The sequence below is a fragment of the Channa argus genome, unplaced genomic scaffold (assembly GCF_033026475.1).
Source record: "Channa argus isolate prfri unplaced genomic scaffold, Channa argus male v1.0 Contig016, whole genome shotgun sequence".
Lineage (NCBI taxonomy): Eukaryota > Metazoa > Chordata > Actinopteri > Anabantiformes > Channidae > Channa > Channa argus.
This window is the reverse complement of record NW_027125235.1, coordinates 22,805-32,472: the sequence shown is the minus strand read 5'-3', so window position 1 is coordinate 32,472 and position 9,668 is coordinate 22,805. Positions and strand designations below refer to the sequence as shown.

The window sequence follows — 9,668 nt, the reverse complement described above, 5'->3', positions numbered from 1 at the left end:
TTACGCTTTGTCAGCCATGACAACTGGCCGAAAAGTGCAGCGCGCCACAGCAAGGTGTAGCAACAACAGGGCCCCCGTGCGCGTTCTGCATTTCCCCCTGCAGGCATAGGGGGCAACGTTTCCATCCCGCCACAGGGCCCGTTTACCGCTCCCCGCGTTGCCCGTCTCCTTTTCTCGCTCCTCGCTCAAGATCTGCAAGCAGCTGAGCGTTTGCTAGCCCGCCTGGAAAAGGCAGGATCTTAGTCTGTCCGCAATCTGATTGGCTCGGCCAAAGGGCCGGGGCGGCCTCAGGGAAATGGGAGCTGCCTGGGAAATGGAACGCCTCGCAAGCCGAGAAGGGGGTTCCGCGAAGGTGGTGAGTGGTGCGACGAGGGACTTCGGCCCCACACGAAGGCAGGAGCGTCCTTACTCTGGTTTCTCTTCATCACGCACAAGTCTTTCGCCTTTTACTAAAGACTTCCGTGGAGAGGAATACCGATGAGTTAAATTCCATTTTTGGCAGGCTTTGCCTTCTGGCAGAGCCCTGTGAGTTTGTCAAACGTCAAAGCAGCTGTGTCCGTGGAGAGGTCGGCCTGTGCAAAGAGAGCACGGCCGTGGGTGGGTGCTCAGCAGCGGCCAGTGTTACGTCCAGTTAACAATACTGCACCGCGACACTTGAGAAGTGTCAGAGGAGGTTGGCTCAGGCAGCAAAGAGTGGGGGTCATCGCTTCTCGGCCTTTTGGCTAAGATCAAGTGTAGTATCTGTTCTTATCAGTTTAATATCTGATATGTCCTCTACACGGGGACAACTTATTAAACGGATTTTTAGTACCGGGTGGTGAAAAAGGGGCTTGCTCCGTTCACTCCACGCATCGACCTGGCCTTGCAGTGCAGCTGGGAACGGTGCAGCCTTCTCTCCACCTGTGGACAAAAAAAAAAAAACTTGCTCAGCTTTTCAGGGCGTGAGCCAAATGGGACGGCCGCCGGGGGTCACGCTAAGTACCCCTGCCAACTTAGTGGCGGCTTCTCGGTAGGCTCCTTTGGTTTTTGTCTTCTTGCAATTACGCTTTGTCAGCCATGACAACTGGCCGAAAAGTGCAGCGCGCCACAGCAAGGTGTAGCAACAACAGGGCCCCCGTGCGCGTTCTGCATTTCCCCCTGCAGGCATAGGGGGCAACGTTTCCATCCCGCCACAGGGCCCGTTTACCGCTCCCCGCGTTGCCCGTCTCCTTTTCTCGCTCCTCGCTCAAGATCTGCAAGCAGCTGAGCGTTTGCTAGCCCGCCTGGAAAAGGCAGGATCTTAGTCTGTCCGCAATCTGATTGGCTCGGCCAAAGGGCCGGGGCGGCCTCAGGGAAATGGGAGCTGCCTGGGAAATGGAACGCCTCGCAAGCCGAGAAGGGGGTTCCGCGAAGGTGGTGAGTGGTGCGACGAGGGACTTCGGCCCCACACGAAGGCAGGAGCGTCCTTACTCTGGTTTCTCTTCATCACGCACAAGTCTTTCGCCTTTTACTAAAGACTTCCGTGGAGAGGAATACCAATGAGTTAAATTCCATTTTTGGCAGGCTTTGCCTTCTGGCAGAGCCCTGTGAGTTTGTCAAACGTCAAAGCAGCTGTGTCCGTGGAGAGGTCGGCCTGTGCAAAGAGAGCACGGCCGTGGGTGGGTGCTCAGCAGCGGCCAGTGTTACGTCCAGTTAACAATACTGCACCGCGACACTTGAGAAGTGTCAGAGGAGGTTGGCTCAGGCAGCAAAGAGTGGGGGTCATCGCTTCTCGGCCTTTTGGCTAAGATCAAGTGTAGTATCTGTTCTTATCAGTTTAATATCTGATATGTCCTCTACACGGGGACAACTTATTAAACGGATTTTTAGAACCGGGAGCTGAAAAAGGGGCTTGCTCCGTTCACTCCACGCATCGACCTGGCCTTGCAGTGCCGCTGGGAACGGTGCAGCCTTCTCTCCACCTGTGGACAAAAAAAAAAAACTTGCTCAGCTTTTCAGGGCGTGAGCCAAATGGGACGGCCGCCGGGGGTCACGCTAAGTACCCCTGCCGACATAGTGGCGGCTTCTCGGTAGGCTCCTTTGGTTTTTGTCTTCTTGCAATTACGCTTTGACAGCCATGACAACTGGCCGAAAAGTGCAGCGCGCCACAGCAAGGTGTAGCAACAACAGGGCCCCCGTGCGCGTTCTGCATTTCCCCCTGCAGGCATAGGGGGCAACGTTTCCATCCCGCCACAGGGCCCGTTTACCGCTCCCCGCGTTGCCCGTCTCCTTTTCTCGCTCCTCGCTCAAGATCTGCAAGCAGCTGAGCGTTTGCTAGCCCGCCTGGAAAAGGCAGGATCTTAGTCTGTCCGCAATCTGATTGGCTCGGCCAAAGGGCCGGGGCGGCCTCAGGGAAATGGGAGCTGCCTGGGAAATGGAACGCCTCGCAAGCCGAGAAGGGGGTTCCGCGAAGGTGGTGAGTGGTGCGACGAGGGACTTCGGCCCCACACGAAGGCAGGAGCGTCCTTACTCTGGTTTCTCTTCATCACGCACAAGTCTTTCGCCTTTTACTAAAGACTTCCGTGGAGAGGAATACCAATGAGTTAAATTCCATTTTTGGCAGGCTTTGCCTTCTGGCAGAGCCCTGTGAGTTTGTCAAACGTCAAAGCAGCTGTGTCCGTGGAGAGGTCGGCCTGTGCAAAGAGAGCACGGCCGTGGGTGGGTGCTCAGCAGCGGCCAGTGTTACGTCCAGTTAACAATACTGCACCGCGACACTTGAGAAGTGTCAGAGGAGGTTGGCTCAGGCAGCAAAGAGTGGGGGTCATCGCTTCTCGGCCTTTTGGCTAAGATCAAGTGTAGTATCTGTTCTTATCAGTTTAATATCTGATATGTCCTCTACACGGGGACAACTTATTAAACGGATTTTTAGAACCGGGAGCTGAAAAAGGGGCTTGCTCCGTTCACTCCACGCATCGACCTGGCCTTGCAGTGCCGCTGGGAACGGTGCAGCCTTCTCTCCACCTGTGGACAAAAAAAAAAAACTTGCTCAGCTTTTCAGGGCGTGAGCCAAATGGGACGGCCGCCGGGGGTCACGCTAAGTACCCCTGCCGACATAGTGGCGGCTTCTCGGTAGGCTCCTTTGGTTTTTGTCTTCTTGCAATTACGCTTTGACAGCCATGACAACTGGCCGAAAAGTGCAGCGCGCCACAGCAAGGTGTAGCAACAACAGGGCCCCCGTGCGCGTTCTGCATTTCCCCCTGCAGGCATAGGGGGCAACGTTTCCATCCCGCCACAGGGCCCGTTTACCGCTCCCCGCGTTGCCCGTCTCCTTTTCTCGCTCCTCGCTCAAGATCTGCAAGCAGCTGAGCGTTTGCTAGCCCGCCTGGAAAAGGCAGGATCTTAGTCTGTCCGCAATCTGATTGGCTCGGCCAAAGGGCCGGGGCGGCCTCAGGGAAATGGGAGCTGCCTGGGAAATGGAACGCCTCGCAAGCCGAGAAGGGGGTTCCGCGAAGGTGGTGAGTGGTGCGACGAGGGACTTCGGCCCCACACGAAGGCAGGAGCGTCCTTACTCTGGTTTCTCTTCATCACGCACAAGTCTTTCGCCTTTTACTAAAGACTTCCGTGGAGAGGAATACCAATGAGTTAAATTCCATTTTTGGCAGGCTTTGCCTTCTGGCAGAGCCCTGTGAGTTTGTCAAACGTCAAAGCAGCTGTGTCCGTGGAGAGGTCGGCCTGTGCAAAGAGAGCACGGCCGTGGGTGGGTGCTCAGCAGCGGCCAGTGTTACGTCCAGTTAACAATACTGCACCGCGACACTTGAGAAGTGTCAGAGGAGGTTGGCTCAGGCAGCAAAGAGTGGGGGTCATCGCTTCTCGGTCTTTTGGCTAAGATCAAGTGTAGTATCTGTTCTTATCAGTTTAATATCTGATATGTCCTCTACACGGGGACAACTTATTAAACGGATTTTTAGAACCGGGAGCTGAAAAAGGGGCTTGCTCCGTTCACTCCACGCATCGACCTGGCCTTGCAGTGCCGCTGGGAACGGTGCAGCCTTCTCTCCACCTGTGGACAAAAAAAAAAAACTTGCTCAGCTTTTCAGGGCGTGAGCCAAATGGGACGGCCGCCGGGGGTCACGCTAAGTACCCCTGCCGACTTAGTGGCGGCTTCTCGGTAGGCTCCTTTGGTTTTTGTCTTCTTGCAATTACGCTTTGTCAGCCATGACAACTGGCCGAAAAGTGCAGCGCGCCACAGCAAGGTGTAGCAACAACAGGGCCCCCGTGCGCGTTCTGCATTTCCCCCTGCAGGCATAGGGGGCAACGTTTCCATCCCGCCACAGGGCCCGTTTACCGCTCCCCGCGTTGCCCGTCTCCTTTTCTCGCTCCTCGCTCAAGATCTGCAAGCAGCTGAGCGTTTGCTAGCCCGCCTGGAAAAGGCAGGATCTTAGTCTGTCCGCAATCTGATTGGCTCGGCCAAAGGGCCGGGGCGGCCTCAGGGAAATGGGAGCTGCCTGGGAAATGGAACGCCTCGCAAGCCGAGAAGGGGGTTCCGCGAAGGTGGTGAGTGGTGCGACGAGGGACTTCGGCCCCACACGAAGGCAGGAGCGTCCTTACTCTGGTTTCTCTTCATCACGCACAAGTCTTTCGCCTTTTACTAAAGACTTCCGTGGAGAGGAATACCGATGAGTTAAATTCCATTTTTGGCAGGCTTTGCCTTCTGGCAGAGCCCTGTGAGTTTGTCAAACGTCAAAGCAGCTGTGTCCGTGGAGAGGTCGGCCTGTGCAAAGAGAGCACGGCCGTGGGTGGGTGCTCAGCAGCGGCCAGTGTTACGTCCAGTTAACAATACTGCACCGCGACACTTGAGAAGTGTCAGAGGAGGTTGGCTCAGGCAGCAAAGAGTGGGGGTCATCGCTTCTCGGCCTTTTGGCTAAGATCAAGTGTAGTATCTGTTCTTATCAGTTTAATATCTGATATGTCCTCTACACGGGGACAACTTATTAAACGGATTTTTAGTACCGGGTGGTGAAAAAGGGGCTTGCTCCGTTCACTCCACGCATCGACCTGGCCTTGCAGTGCAGCTGGGAACGGTGCAGCCTTCTCTCCACCTGTGGACAAAAAAAAAAAAACTTGCTCAGCTTTTCAGGGCGTGAGCCAAATGGGACGGCCGCCGGGGGTCACGCTAAGTACCCCTGCCAACTTAGTGGCGGCTTCTCGGTAGGCTCCTTTGGTTTTTGTCTTCTTGCAATTACGCTTTGTCAGCCATGACAACTGGCCGAAAAGTGCAGCGCGCCACAGCAAGGTGTAGCAACAACAGGGCCCCCGTGCGCGTTCTGCATTTCCCCCTGCAGGCATAGGGGGCAACGTTTCCATCCCGCCACAGGGCCCGTTTACCGCTCCCCGCGTTGCCCGTCTCCTTTTCTCGCTCCTCGCTCAAGATCTGCAAGCAGCTGAGCGTTTGCTAGCCCGCCTGGAAAAGGCAGGATCTTAGTCTGTCCGCAATCTGATTGGCTCGGCCAAAGGGCCGGGGCGGCCTCAGGGAAATGGGAGCTGCCTGGGAAATGGAACGCCTCGCAAGCCGAGAAGGGGGTTCCGCGAAGGTGGTGAGTGGTGCGACGAGGGACTTCGGCCCCACACGAAGGCAGGAGCGTCCTTACTCTGGTTTCTCTTCATCACGCACAAGTCTTTCGCCTTTTACTAAAGACTTCCGTGGAGAGGAATACCAATGAGTTAAATTCCATTTTTGGCAGGCTTTGCCTTCTGGCAGAGCCCTGTGAGTTTGTCAAACGTCAAAGCAGCTGTGTCCGTGGAGAGGTCGGCCTGTGCAAAGAGAGCACGGCCGTGGGTGGGTGCTCAGCAGCGGCCAGTGTTACGTCCAGTTAACAATACTGCACCGCGACACTTGAGAAGTGTCAGAGGAGGTTGGCTCAGGCAGCAAAGAGTGGGGGTCATCGCTTCTCGGCCTTTTGGCTAAGATCAAGTGTAGTATCTGTTCTTATCAGTTTAATATCTGATATGTCCTCTACACGGGGACAACTTATTAAACGGATTTTTAGAACCGGGAGCTGAAAAAGGGGCTTGCTCCGTTCACTCCACGCATCGACCTGGCCTTGCAGTGCCGCTGGGAACGGTGCAGCCTTCTCTCCACCTGTGGACAAAAAAAAAAACTTGCTCAGCTTTTCAGGGCGTGAGCCAAATGGGACGGCCGCCGGGGGTCACGCTAAGTACCCCTGCCGACTTAGTGGCGGCTTCTCGGTAAAGTGCAGCGCGCCACAGCAAGGTGTAGCAACAACAGGGCCCCCGTGCGCGTTCTGCATTTCCCCCTGCAGGCATAGGGGGCAACGTTTCCATCCCGCCACAGGGCCCGTTTACCGCTCCCCGCGTTGCCCGTCTCCTTTTCTCGCTCCTCGCTCAAGATCTGCAAGCAGCTGAGCGTTTGCTAGCCCGCCTGGAAAAGGCAGGATCTTAGTCTGTCCGCAATCTGATTGGCTCGGCCAAAGGGCCGGGGCGGCCTCAGGGAAATGGGAGCTGCCTGGGAAATGGAACGCCTCGCAAGCCGAGAGTTAACAATACTGCACCGCGACACTTGAGAAGTGTCAGAGGAGGTTGGCTCAGGCAGCAAAGAGTGGGGGTCATCGCTTCTCGGCCTTTTGGCTAAGATCAAGTGTAGTATCTGTTCTTAGCAGTTTAATATCTGATATGTCCTCTACACGGGGACAACTTATTAAACGGATTTTTAGAACCGGGAGCTGGAAAAGGGGCTTGCTCCGTTCACTCCACGCATCGACCTGGCCTTGCAGTGCCGCTGGGAACAGTGCAGCCTTCTCTCCACCTGTGGACAAAAAAAAAAACTTGCTCAGCTTTTCAGGGCGTGAGCCAAATGGGACGGCCGCCGGGGGTCACGCTAAGTACCCCTGCCGACTTAGTGGCGGCTTCTCGGTAGGCTCCTTTGGTTTTTGTCTTCTTGCAATTACGCTTTGTCAGCCATGACAACTGGCCGAAAAGTGCAGCGCGCCACAGCAAGGTGTAGCAACAACAGGGCCCCCGTGCGCGTTCTGCATTTCCCCCTGCAGGCATAGGGGGCAACGTTTCCATCCCGCCACAGGGCCCGTTTACCGCTCCCCGCGTTGCCCGTCTCCTTTTCTCGCTCCTCGCTCAAGATCTGCAAGCAGCTGAGCGTTTGCTAGCCCGCCTGGAAAAGGCAGGATCTTAGTCTGTCCGCAATCTGATTGGCTCGGCCAAAGGGCCGGGGCGGCCTCAGGGAAATGGGAGCTGCCTGGGAAATGGAACGCCTCGCAAGCCGAGAAGGGGGTTCCGCGAAGGTGGTGAGTGGTGCGACGAGGGACTTCGGCCCCACACGAAGGCAGGAGCGTCCTTACTCTGGTTTCTCTTCATCACGCACAAGTCTTTCGCCTTTTACTAAAGACTTCCGTGGAGAGGAATACCGATGAGTTAAATTCCATTTTTGGCAGGCTTTGCCTTCTAGCAGAGCCCTGTGAGTTTGTCAAACGTCAAAGCAGCTGTGTCCGTGGAGAGGTCGGCCTGTGCAAAGAGAGCACGGCCGTGGGTGGGTGCTCAGCAGCGGCCAGTGTTACGTCCAGTTAACAATACTGCACCGCGACACTTGAGAAGTGTCAGAGGAGGTTGGCTCAGGCAGCAAAGAGTGGGGGTCATCGCTTCTCGGCCTTTTGGCTAAGATCAAGTGTAGTATCTGTTCTTATCAGTTTAATATCTGATATGTCCTCTACACGGGGACAACTTATTAAACGGATTTTTAGAACCGGGAGCTGAAAAAGGGGCTTGCTCCGTTCACTCCACGCATCGACCTGGCCTTGCAGTGCCGCTGGGAACGGTGCAGCCTTCTCTCCACCTGTGGACAAAAAAAAAAAACTTGCTCAGCTTTTCAGGGCGTGAGCCAAATGGGACGGCCGCCGGGGGTCACGCTAAGTACCCCTGCCGACATAGTGGCGGCTTCTCGGTAGGCTCCTTTGGTTTTTGTCTTCTTGCAATTACGCTTTGACAGCCATGACAACTGGCCGAAAAGTGCAGCGCGCCACAGCAAGGTGTAGCAACAACAGGGCCCCCGTGCGCGTTCTGCATTTCCCCCTGCAGGCATAGGGGGCAACGTTTCCATCCCGCCACAGGGCCCGTTTACCGCTCCCCGCGTTGCCCGTCTCCTTTTCTCGCTCCTCGCTCAAGATCTGCAAGCAGCTGAGCGTTTGCTAGCCCGCCTGGAAAAGGCAGGATTTTAGTCTGTCCGCAATCTGATTGGCTCGGCCAAAGGGCCGGGGCGGCCTCAGGGAAATGGGAGCTGCCTGGGAAATGGAACGCCTCGCAAGCCGAGAAGGGGGTTCCGCGAAGGTGGTGAGTGGTGCGACGAGGGACTTCGGCCCCACACGAAGGCAGGAGCGTCCTTACTCTGGTTTCTCTTCATCACGCACAAGTCTTTCGCCTTTTACTAAAGACTTCCGTGGAGAGGAATACCAATGAGTTAAATTCCATTTTTGGCAGGCTTTGCCTTCTGGCAGAGCCCTGTGAGTTTGTCAAACGTCAAAGCAGCTGTGTCCGTGGAGAGGTCGGCCTGTGCAAAGAGAGCACGGCCGTGGGTGGGTGCTCAGCAGCGGCCAGTGTTACGTCCAGTTAACAATACTGCACCGCGACACTTGAGAAGTGTCAGAGGAGGTTGGCTCAGGCAGCAAAGAGTGGGGGTCATCGCTTCTCGGCCTTTTGGCTAAGATCAAGTGTAGTATCTGTTCTTATCAGTTTAATATCTGATATGTCCTCTACACGGGGACAACTTATTAAACGGATTTTTAGAACCGGGAGCTGAAAAAGGGGCTTGCTCCGTTCACTCCACGCATCGACCTGGCCTTGCAGTGCCGCTGGGAACGGTGCAGCCTTCTCTCCACCTGTGGACAAAAAAAAAAAACTTGCTCAGCTTTTCAGGGCGTGAGCCAAATGGGACGGCCGCCGGGGGTCACGCTAAGTACCCCTGCCGACTTAGTGGCGGCTTCTCGGTAGGCTCCTTTGGTTTTTGTCTTCTTGCAATTACGCTTTGTCAGCCATGACAACTGGCCGAAAAGTGCAGCGCGCCACAGCAAGGTGTAGCAACAACAGGGCCCCCGTGCGCGTTCTGCATTTCCCCCTGCAGGCATAGGGGGCAACGTTTCCATCCCGCCACAGGGCCCGTTTACCGCTCCCCGCGTTGCCCGTCTCCTTTTCTCGCTCCTCGCTCAAGATCTGCAAGCAGCTGAGCGTTTGCTAGCCCGCCTGGAAAAGGCAGGATCTTAGTCTGTCCGCAATCTGATTGGCTCGGCCAAAGGGCCGGGGCGGCCTCAGGGAAATGGGAGCTGCCTGGGAAATGGAACGCCTCGCAAGCCGAGAAGGGGGTTCCGCGAAGGTGGTGAGTGGTGCGACGAGGGACTTCGGCCCCACACGAAGGCAGGAGCGTCCTTACTCTGGTTTCTCTTCATCACGCACAAGTCTTTCGCCTTTTACTAAAGACTTCCGTGGAGAGGAATACCAATGAGTTAAATTCCATTTTTGGCAGGCTTTGCCTTCTGGCAGAGCCCTGTGAGTTTGTCAAACGTCAAAGCAGCTGTGTCCGTGGAGAGGTCGGCCTGTGCAAAGAGAGCACGGCCGTGGGTGGGTGCTCAGCAGCGGCCAGTGTTACGTCCAGTTAACAATACTGCACCGCGACACTTGAGAAGTGTCAGAGG

At 55.8% G+C, this 9,668-nt stretch overlaps 18 non-coding genes across 18 annotated transcripts; all 18 read left to right on the top strand.

Moving 5' to 3' along the window:
• The first annotated feature begins 405 nt into the window (after positions 1–405).
• On the top strand, positions 406–521 carry LOC137113781 (U5 spliceosomal RNA). Its single transcript, XR_010912901.1, has one exon. It is a non-coding gene; the product is annotated as a U5 spliceosomal RNA (small nuclear RNA).
• Positions 522–702: 181 nt separating this feature from the next.
• On the top strand, positions 703–893 carry LOC137114397 (U2 spliceosomal RNA). Its single transcript, XR_010913498.1, has one exon. It is a non-coding gene; the product is annotated as a U2 spliceosomal RNA (small nuclear RNA).
• Positions 894–1,445: 552 nt separating this feature from the next.
• LOC137113352 (U5 spliceosomal RNA) lies at positions 1,446–1,561 on the top strand. Its single transcript, XR_010912485.1, has one exon. It is a non-coding gene; the product is annotated as a U5 spliceosomal RNA (small nuclear RNA).
• A 181-nt stretch (positions 1,562–1,742) lies between these two features.
• Positions 1,743–1,933, top strand: LOC137114359 (U2 spliceosomal RNA). Its single transcript, XR_010913463.1, has one exon. It is a non-coding gene; the product is annotated as a U2 spliceosomal RNA (small nuclear RNA).
• A 551-nt stretch (positions 1,934–2,484) lies between these two features.
• On the top strand, positions 2,485–2,600 carry LOC137113351 (U5 spliceosomal RNA). Its single transcript, XR_010912484.1, has one exon. It is a non-coding gene; the product is annotated as a U5 spliceosomal RNA (small nuclear RNA).
• A 181-nt stretch (positions 2,601–2,781) lies between these two features.
• On the top strand, positions 2,782–2,972 carry LOC137114347 (U2 spliceosomal RNA). Its single transcript, XR_010913452.1, has one exon. It is a non-coding gene; the product is annotated as a U2 spliceosomal RNA (small nuclear RNA).
• A 551-nt stretch (positions 2,973–3,523) lies between these two features.
• On the top strand, positions 3,524–3,639 carry LOC137113350 (U5 spliceosomal RNA). Its single transcript, XR_010912483.1, has one exon. It is a non-coding gene; the product is annotated as a U5 spliceosomal RNA (small nuclear RNA).
• Positions 3,640–3,820: 181 nt separating this feature from the next.
• Positions 3,821–4,011, top strand: LOC137114422 (U2 spliceosomal RNA). The gene has a single exon (XR_010913523.1). It is a non-coding gene; the product is annotated as a U2 spliceosomal RNA (small nuclear RNA).
• Positions 4,012–4,562: 551 nt separating this feature from the next.
• On the top strand, positions 4,563–4,678 carry LOC137113780 (U5 spliceosomal RNA). The gene has a single exon (XR_010912900.1). It is a non-coding gene; the product is annotated as a U5 spliceosomal RNA (small nuclear RNA).
• Positions 4,679–4,859: 181 nt separating this feature from the next.
• Positions 4,860–5,050, top strand: LOC137114395 (U2 spliceosomal RNA). The gene has a single exon (XR_010913496.1). It is a non-coding gene; the product is annotated as a U2 spliceosomal RNA (small nuclear RNA).
• Positions 5,051–5,602: 552 nt separating this feature from the next.
• On the top strand, positions 5,603–5,718 carry LOC137113349 (U5 spliceosomal RNA). Its single transcript, XR_010912482.1, has one exon. It is a non-coding gene; the product is annotated as a U5 spliceosomal RNA (small nuclear RNA).
• A 181-nt stretch (positions 5,719–5,899) lies between these two features.
• Positions 5,900–6,090, top strand: LOC137114336 (U2 spliceosomal RNA). Its single transcript, XR_010913441.1, has one exon. It is a non-coding gene; the product is annotated as a U2 spliceosomal RNA (small nuclear RNA).
• Positions 6,091–6,583: 493 nt separating this feature from the next.
• LOC137113315 (U2 spliceosomal RNA) lies at positions 6,584–6,774 on the top strand. The gene has a single exon (XR_010912451.1). It is a non-coding gene; the product is annotated as a U2 spliceosomal RNA (small nuclear RNA).
• A 550-nt stretch (positions 6,775–7,324) lies between these two features.
• On the top strand, positions 7,325–7,442 carry LOC137113769 (U5 spliceosomal RNA). Its single transcript, XR_010912890.1, has one exon. It is a non-coding gene; the product is annotated as a U5 spliceosomal RNA (small nuclear RNA).
• Positions 7,443–7,621: 179 nt separating this feature from the next.
• Positions 7,622–7,812, top strand: LOC137114324 (U2 spliceosomal RNA). Its single transcript, XR_010913430.1, has one exon. It is a non-coding gene; the product is annotated as a U2 spliceosomal RNA (small nuclear RNA).
• A 551-nt stretch (positions 7,813–8,363) lies between these two features.
• Positions 8,364–8,479, top strand: LOC137113347 (U5 spliceosomal RNA). Its single transcript, XR_010912481.1, has one exon. It is a non-coding gene; the product is annotated as a U5 spliceosomal RNA (small nuclear RNA).
• A 181-nt stretch (positions 8,480–8,660) lies between these two features.
• LOC137114313 (U2 spliceosomal RNA) lies at positions 8,661–8,851 on the top strand. The gene has a single exon (XR_010913419.1). It is a non-coding gene; the product is annotated as a U2 spliceosomal RNA (small nuclear RNA).
• Positions 8,852–9,402: 551 nt separating this feature from the next.
• LOC137113345 (U5 spliceosomal RNA) lies at positions 9,403–9,518 on the top strand. The gene has a single exon (XR_010912479.1). It is a non-coding gene; the product is annotated as a U5 spliceosomal RNA (small nuclear RNA).
• Positions 9,519–9,668: the final 150 nt, after the last annotated feature.